General features: G+C 42.0%; 1 long non-coding RNA gene across 1 annotated transcript in view; it reads left to right on the plus strand.

The window, feature by feature from the left end:
* LOC144236945 (uncharacterized) overlaps nucleotides 1–7,807 on the plus strand; it is a 46,070-nt gene extending 38,263 nt beyond the window's left edge. Inside the window, exon 3 of the long non-coding RNA XR_013336706.1 lies at nucleotides 7,718–7,807. This is a non-coding gene — a long non-coding RNA (uncharacterized LOC144236945). The remainder of the gene's footprint in view (nucleotides 1–7,717) is intronic.
* Nucleotides 7,808–8,806: the final 999 nt, after the last annotated feature.

Raw genomic sequence — 8,806 nt, forward strand, 5'->3', positions numbered from 1 at the left:
CTGAAACAGGCTCCAGGCTCTGAGCTGGCAGTCAGCACAGAGCCCGACGCGGGGCTCGAACCCACGAACCGCGAGATCATGACCCAAGCGAAAGTCGGACGCTTAACCGACTAAGCCACCCAGGCGCCCCAAATGTGTCCTTCTCTTTAAAAAAAAAAAATAATGATCAAAACAGACACAACCCCCTACCCTTATGAAGCTTATTGTCTTGTGAAAAACATTAATAAAAAACATCATTATATTATTAAAAATTATGACACATGCTATGAAAATGAGTAGAGTAGGTAATAGAATTTACCGTGCTTGTCATTTGCCATTTTTTTTAATAATGTTTATTTTTGAGAGACAGAACATGAGTGGGGAGGGACAGAGAGAGAGAGAGAGGGAGACACAGAATCTGAAGCAGGCTTCAGGCTCTAAGCTGTCAGCACAGAGCCTGACGTGGGGCTCGAACCCACGAACCGTGAGATCATGACCTGAGCCAAAGTCAGATGCTCAACCGACTAAGCCACCGAGGTGCCCCTGCCATTGGTTCTTGAAATTCAATCATTTGGGCTTTATTCTTTTACAGTGAAAAGTACTTTTTGAGTGAGATGACAAACATCTACTTATTCACTCATTTATTCATGCCTTGAAATCCAGTGAATATATCCTGAGTACCTGTCAGGTGCTGGGCATTGTATTAGACTCCAGCATTTGGACTGAACAGAAGTTGGTTGCCCGTTAGTTGGCTCTTTGGCCTTATTTCTCAACTGGCTCAGAACTCAGGAAAGAAAGAGTTCTATTTACTGAACCCTATCAACCTCTCAACAAAGTCCATTGTAAGATCTGGCTCTTTTTGTCCTTGAATTCTCTACAGTGGCCTGGTGTTCTTATAGGATATCTCCCCCCTTTCTGATGAAAAGTAGCTTGACTGGGTTTCAACCTTCCAAAACTTGGAGTTTGGTGACTAAGTCAGCTAGATGAGCATTTGGCTTTACAGACTCTTTAGTGGGAGGAAGCAGTGGAACAAGGTGCTAGAAATGGCTTTTATGTAGACAACCATGTCTGTCCCAGTTCTGTTCTTGGCTTCCTATCTTCCTTCTCCATATGTTCTTCTTCTTGATCTGATCACATCCTTGAAAACTTCAACTACCGTTATTCTCCCAGTAGCTTTCAGGAGACAGCTCTGTCTCAGCTCCTTATTTCCATTCGCTTGCTGCTCAAGTAGAGTTGAATGGCTCATTAGTGCCTCAAACCCAAGAGGACACCCCCACTCCTTCTCTACATATTCTCTACATACTCCTCGTCTTGACTACACCCTTGAAGGAAAACATGGATCAGAGAAACAGCTGAAACCACATGTCACACCCGGGTGAGGAAACAGCTACAGGCCTAGGGTGGAGGCTACCCTGGGAGGAACATGCAGGCAAACTCTGTCTCCCTGTCCTAAGTCTGGCTCAGTTTACGATCTTGAAGATGTGTCCCATCCCTCCTAACTCTGACCTCTGTCTCTCCTGAACTTTGACTCGGTTCTCTAAATCTCAGACCTGAGTTTCTGAACTTGATTTTGTATTTTCTGCTTCTATGTCATCCTCAACCTAGGAATACTTATTGGATAGTCACTGTTTTATATATATTGACTATGTTAGTTAGTCCCTAACACAGTTTTGTGAGGAAGGGAGCATTAATTATTGTCACCTATTCCCAGATGGTTGGTTACTTAAACCAACAGGTTTAAGTAACTTGTCCAATGTTACACAAATGGATGTAGTTGGAACTAACAGACCACCTAGGTCTGAGTGGCTCCAAAATGATGTCCCAATTCCTTCTTCCTGCTACTGGGAATTGATTGCTGTTCCCTTCATCTTTAATCTACTACATTGGGGGTTCTGATCTTGAAACTTACTTTAACACCTATAACCAGAGATTAGTAAACTTTTTCTGTAAAGGGCCAGACAATAAATATGTTTGGCTTTGCAGGACATAAGGTCTTTAACACAATGACTTTAGTTCTACTGTTGTGGTATGGCCATGAACAATACTTAAATGATGGGTGTGGCTCTGTACCAGTAAAGCCTTATTTTAGAGGCTGAAATTTGAATTTCATATCATTTTCACATCACTAATTATTCTTTTCAATTTTTAAAAAGCTTAGCTTGTGAAACTTACAAAAGTAGGCAGTGAGCCACATGAGACCCACGGCCCAGAGCTTGCCAACACCTTTTCTATATCATGTAATTTGACTTTGGGTTTATATTTTTCTGAAATCCTTACCTGTTAGCTACCACTTATGGTGAGCTTAGTAGACACCAATGTTCTAGGCATTTTTATATATGTTAACTCATATATTCTTCATAGTGGGTCTCTGACGGAAATGCTACTATCATCTCAATTTTACAGATGAACAAAATGAGCCCAGAGAGAGGAACTAATTTGCACAAGGTTGTACTAAGCTAGGAAATGAAGGAGCCCAGGCAGACCCACTCCATGGCTGGCATCCTAAGCACGAAGCTATGTTTCCCTTCTCGTTCTTCTGAGATCATGTACCTTAAAGCATTTTAAAAACTATAAAGGATTATATAAACATAAGTTAATAACTATCATAATTATTAGTGTTACATCTTTATCTAGGTTTCTGAAGGGATTGGATAGCAATCAAATTGATGTTCATCAAAACAAAAACACCCAGGCATGCCGTGGGACGATATCTATTTTTCTGTCCATCTTAGCATTACACATTTTTAAGCACTGAGTTTCTGTCAATAATAAGTAAGCAATGGAGGAGACTTCTTTTTGTGGGTAGTTTGGTATTTGCTTCAATCTCCCCTGAACTCAGCATTATGTCTTGGTTCTGATTACAACTCAAATGAAGCTGCATATATGAAAGAAGTTGCCTATCAATAAGGTTTGTGATTAAGTGTTGTTCCCCTCCCCCCACTCTTTTATTTCTTTAAAGGTTCTTAAATTAGATAGCAGGAGAGACATGACTTAATTATTGAGAATACTTTGGAGCCAAACGGAAAATTATCCTACTACTTACTCAGATGCCAGGGTAATTAGAGCCCAATTATTTCTCTCATTTGGCGCTAATGAATAAAGATCAATTAAAAAAATAATGTAACTGAGAATTGCTTTTATTGAGCAGAGAACTCGAAGCAGCTGAAATTGTCTACTCTTTCACTAATTGAAAATACTAAATGAAGGCAACCCAGAATGTGATTGTCTCCATGTAATTTTAGAGCGGTTTGATTTTCAGAAATCACGCAGATGGCCAAACCCTCGTATTAGACTTATTTCCTGGGTACAGCCTGCTGGTCTTTCTTCCATAAGGAAAGTCAAAACATGGCTCCAGAAATTCCTATTTCCCTAGTGATAACATCAGGTTTGTTGGCAAGACTTTATTGTTGCTTCTGGGTTGGTCGTGCTTGGGCTGAGATGGAATGTCTGATTTCCTTGGCTATTTTACTTTTCTCCTGATTAGTATATCCATTTCATCAAACGTATTCCGAAAACAACATTTATTTGACTGTACCAAAATCTGATTGAAAGAGACATCTCCTTGATTAAAACTTTAGACTCAGCTTACGTGAATATGGACTTACCGGCTCAGAGATAGCCTTGGACTTCACTTTGCTCATTATGGTAATGTTTAAACAGCATCCACTAACCTCCCCCCGCCCCGCCCCAACAAGCTTATGCTCTTTTCTTTTCCTTATCTTTTTAAAAATCTTTACTTTATATATATTTAGCATATATATTTTTTGAGGGGGTGGTATAAGAATTTCAGTTCTGTAGGTTTGTTTATGCTCTGAATATACATTCCCATGAAGGGTTAGAGGGCAGCCTGAGATGCTCAGTTCTATGAAAGAAGTAATGGCACCATTTATAACAATGGCGTTCTCCCTCCTCCTCACTCCCCTGCATACTTCACATACTTTAATAACCTTTGTAATTCACAAGACATGTTTACCTATTATCTCATTACCCCCTCAAATGCTTTAGGAAGCAAATAAGGCAGGTTTTATCCTGAATTTACAAACAAGAAAAAAAATGAGGTTTCAGAGAGCTTAACAGGCACCAAAGCATCAAAACCTGGGCTGTTGAGTCCCACTGTGGTCTCCGTCAGTGGTGACCCCGGGGGATGTGTAGTGTGAAACCTGCATAGTCAAAGACAGCACTCTGACTGCGACTCCTAATTCAGCTTTAAGGAAAATGCAAAAAGAAAACCAAAAGAAAATTCTGAAGTGCATGAGTCAGACTGGAGGCAAACCCTAAAACATTTGCTCTCTTAGCATTTCCCCAATTGAAAAAAAAATTGGGTGTGACCAAAGTCTGAATCAGCTTTGGTTATCCAGGCTTTGCTACGTGGCTGAGCAAAGTGGAGACTCAGAAGAGTAAATCCTCTCTGTCCTGTAATGGAGTCAAAATGGTACAATGTGTCCCATGTTCGGATTTTGCAGTCACACTAATCTGGAAGGTCTCAGGTGGGGATTCTAAACCCATTGATCAAGGTGTGGCTTTTGCCTTTCTGGCTCTGAGTTGCCGTGGACTTCCTTGTTAAGTATTCCACAGCACCGTCAGAAGGTAAGGAACATGTGAAAGAGAGCAACCAGGGGACTCACATTATTACTGCCAAAGGAAATCACGTATAAGACCCTAGGATTGCAGTGACAGTATTCAAAGAAGCTGTTTTTCCGTGTCATGTAACTGCCTCTCCGCAACAATAGTTCACTGTAATTACCACTTTTTTTTTTAATAATCCCATTTTCACCTTGTAAATAGTAACCACTACGGTGCATCGTGGTTTTTGTGTGTGTCATACATGAGAAGGATAATTTTGCTAAGTGAACACATTTGAAAAATTCCATAATCTTTTCACCGTATTTTGGCATGCTTCCATTAAAAACAAAACAAAAACTAACAAGAGCTTAAAACATAGCAAATAAATTTTGGGGGGTCTTTTTTCAACTCTAAGAAGCTTGTTCAGGGTGGTGAGGATAAAGGAGGGCGTGTGGAAGGGGAGCAGTGTAACTCTGGAGTCAGAGGACTCAGGATTAATTCCAACTCTTCCACATCCAAGCCTTGGGCAAGGCTCCTCTTTTCACACTTTAGTTTCCTCATCACTAAAACGGGGACAACTATCATTAACTTCCTCATGGTATTGTTCTGAAAATGAATGAGATCTGACAGGTCAAAGACTTGGCAAGGTACCTGCCACACAGTGAGGCTCACTGAATGTGAGACCTCATTATTTCTCTCTTTAACTAAGATTAACACATCCATCTGTGGGGAAATTCCAGGTGAGTGGTGCGTTTTTGCAAAGGCATGGGGGAAAGTGGGGCAGGGGGGAAAAGGAACTGGGCTCTGTGGCTGCTGTGGCTGAAAATGGCATTTGGTGAATGAATTCAACAAATGTTTACCAAGTTTTGCTATGAGGAGAGCTATACAAGGCATGGAAGATACAGCGGTGAACAAAAGAAATGTTTGCCCTTAAGGAGTTTATGAATGAGTGAGGGATATGGATAAACAGATCTTAAAAATACACATGTAATATGTGCCATGAAGAATGGCGAATCCACATAGTGGTAGGGGATGATTAGGTTTGTGCATAGCAGGTGAGTTCCAGGGGGCTGTTTTAAGAGTGTGGCCAAGAGGGGCGCCTGGGTGGCTCAGTCGGTTAAGCGTCCGACTTCGGCTCAGGTCATGATCTCACGGTTCGTGGGTTTGAGCCCCACGTCGGGCTCTGTGCTGACAGCTGGCTCAGAGCCTGGAGCCTGTCTTCCAATTCTGTGACTCCTTCTCTCTCTGACCCTCCCCTGCTCACGCTGTCTCTCTCTCTCTCTCAAAAGTAAATAAAACATTAAAAAAAAATTAAAAAAAAAAAAAGAGTGTGGCCAAGAGAGGGAGGAAGTTACAGCAACAGGGGACTTGATTTCCAGAAAGAGAAAAGAGTAAGTACAAAGGTCCTGATGCAGGAATGAACTCAGTTTGTTCCAGGGATAAGAGCTTCAAATGCTGAGAGCAGAGCAGAGGCTGTGTGTTGGATGAGGGCGCGGGGAGGAGATGGAATCAGGAAGACAAGTGGGCAGGACATGTAGGTCTATGGAGATCAAGCTAATGACTTTGGCTTTTACTCTGAATCTGCAGTGGGAAGCTAATGGGTTAGATGCAAGAGAGAAATTGCCTGATACGCATTTTTCCAAGTTTACTTTGCATTCTGAGCAGGGGACTGATTTGAGGGGGCAAGAGAAGAAGCAGAGAAGATAGTTGGCAGGCCCTGTGGCTCTCTGTAGGAAACGATGGTAGCCTGAAATAGAGTAGCTGCCACGAAAGGGTGGAGTAGACTGATCGAACGTACCACAGAAGGACTTGCTGATGTGGGTATAAGGGAAAGAGAAGAGTCAAAGATTTATGACTTCAAGGGGCACCTGGGTGACTCAGTCAGTTGGGTATCTGACTTTGGCTCAGGTCATGATCTCATAGCCTGGTTTGTGAGTTTGAGCCTGGCATCAGGCTCACTGCTGTCAGCTCAGAGCCTCCTTTGGATCCTGTCTCTCTCTCTCTCTCTCTCTCTGCCCTTCCCCTGCTCAAGTGTTCTCTCTCTCTCTCATTCTCTCTCAAAAATAAATAAATCTTAAATTAAAAAAAAGATTTACAACTTCAAGATTTCTGGCCCGAACAAAGAGATGGATAATGATATTTTTTTTTACCAGAGTGGGGCAGACTGGGGGACAAGGGGATGTAGATGATAAAATCAAAACTTCTAGGGGCGCCTGGGTGGCTTAGTTGGTTAAGCGTCTGACTTTCGCTTAGGTCATGATCTTGCGGTTTGTGGGTTCGAGACCCGCGTCAGGCTCTGTGCTGGCTGCCAGCTCAGAGCCTGAAGCCTATTTCAGAGTCGGTATCTCCCTCTCTCTCTGACCCTCCCCTGCTCACACTGTCTCTCTCTTTCTCTCCTAGAAATAAAAATATTTTTTAAAAAATCAAAACTTCTAGTTGAGATAGCTATTCAAATCATGTCTAGTAAGTTAGATATATGAGTCTGGACTTTAGAGGAGATTTTTGACCTGTTGACATTAAGTTGGGAGCCATTAGCTTATAGATGATGTTCAAGATTCTGCAATAGATCTTAATATTGATTAACTCAAGTGTGAAGGTTTATCATCAGCCTCTTCCCTGTGTACCTAATTATTGAATCTTAAACTTTATTATGATTTCCCCTATTTCAAAATCAGTTAGAGAAGTTTATTAAAAATACAATTGCTCAAGCCTATATTTCTCAGACAAGTAGGCCTGTCTCTATGACTTTTATCTATTGATTTCATTTTGTGTCATAAATGCACACATATGCCTACTTTTTTTCCTTGGCAGCTCTTCCAGAATTTGAGAAGAGTACTCACTACAATCACGGCTATCAATGTTGAGCCACACTCTATATGCCAGCCCTTAATCCTCAGAACAATAAGGGGAATTGGGGGAGTGCAGACAGGTGCAAGGTATCTGGTTATCAACCCCGGGAGAGGAAGAAAAGCAATGCTGGTGGTTTTGTCTTGACGTGGCTAATTGAAAAGTGCTGTCTGTGTTGAGATATTTCAAAAACTCTACCAAACCTGACGAATGTGATCCCTTTCTATGAAACACATGTGCATGAGTGCTAATTTATTTGGAAATGTTGAGGAGGGCTCGGGAAGTCAAAGCGGGCTAGAGATGATGAGGAATTTCCATCTGTCTATAGAAACTGTGACTTGAATGACTTGAACTCGAACCTGAGGCTTGGGAAGGCACAAGTCCATGTTGCTTGTAAACAATGAAACCTGTACAAACTGGCTTACGCAAAAAGGGTAAGTAGGGGGTTAATGGGCTCATGGAGCAGAATGTTACGTAATTAACTTTAAACAAGGCTTAATCTAAGTGCTAAAATGAAGTTTCCTACTTTCTGAGATATGGATTGAGAAGTGGGCCAGTGTCATTCTGTGAACAAGAATCAACTCTCCCTTACTAGAAATAGGGCAAAGAGTTGATGGAGGTGAGGCAACACCAACGCATGTCCATCACAGGCAGGATAAGGGAAAGGAAAATGGACAGGACTTTAGTGGTTATTTGAAAGGTGAGATTTCACATTTTTCGATTAGTATTTAAAACAAAACAAAACAAAAGAGGGCACCTGGGAGGCTCAGTCAGTTAAGCGTCTGACTTAGGCTTAAGTCATGATCTCACAGTTGGTGAGTTCGAGCCCCCCATCAAACTCTGCTGACAGCTCCGAGCCTGGAGCCTACTTCAGATTCTGTCTCTCCCTCTCTCTCTGTCCCTCCCCAACTCAGACTCTCTCTCTCAAAATAGATAAACATTTAAAAAAATTAAGCAAACAAAACCCAGGATAGTGTGCTCTCAGTAAAAAGGGCAAATGTGACCAAGAGTTGGACTTAGAATGTTCTCTTTACAATCAATGGAAAGGTAGGAATGGGTGCTCAGGATGGTGAAGGGTCAGGCCAGACCACTTGGGCTCTCTAGTGCAATTCTACCATGTACAGCCTATTCAAGAGCTATAGAAAGACTGAGGTTTTCCAAACTACCTGACAAATGTCAAAGCTCCTGTCATTTTTTCTCCGGTGCTGTTGACAGCTTGGTGCAGGACAAAAAGGGAATGCATCTTGGTCAGCCTGACATGGCTTCAAGTCCTAGTGCTGCCATGTGTTAGTCATGTGACATGGGAACCATTTCTGTACCTCTCCAAGCCTCAGGCTTCTCATCTGCAAAATGGGAGTGCTAATTGGGTCTCCTCAGAGATGTGATGAGGACCCAGTGAAACCTGGCATGCAAGGTG

Source organism: Crocuta crocuta, unplaced genomic scaffold, assembly GCF_008692635.1.
Source record: "Crocuta crocuta isolate KB4526 unplaced genomic scaffold, BGI_CrCroc_1.0 scaffold126, whole genome shotgun sequence".
Taxonomy (NCBI): Eukaryota; Metazoa; Chordata; class Mammalia; order Carnivora; family Hyaenidae; genus Crocuta; species Crocuta crocuta.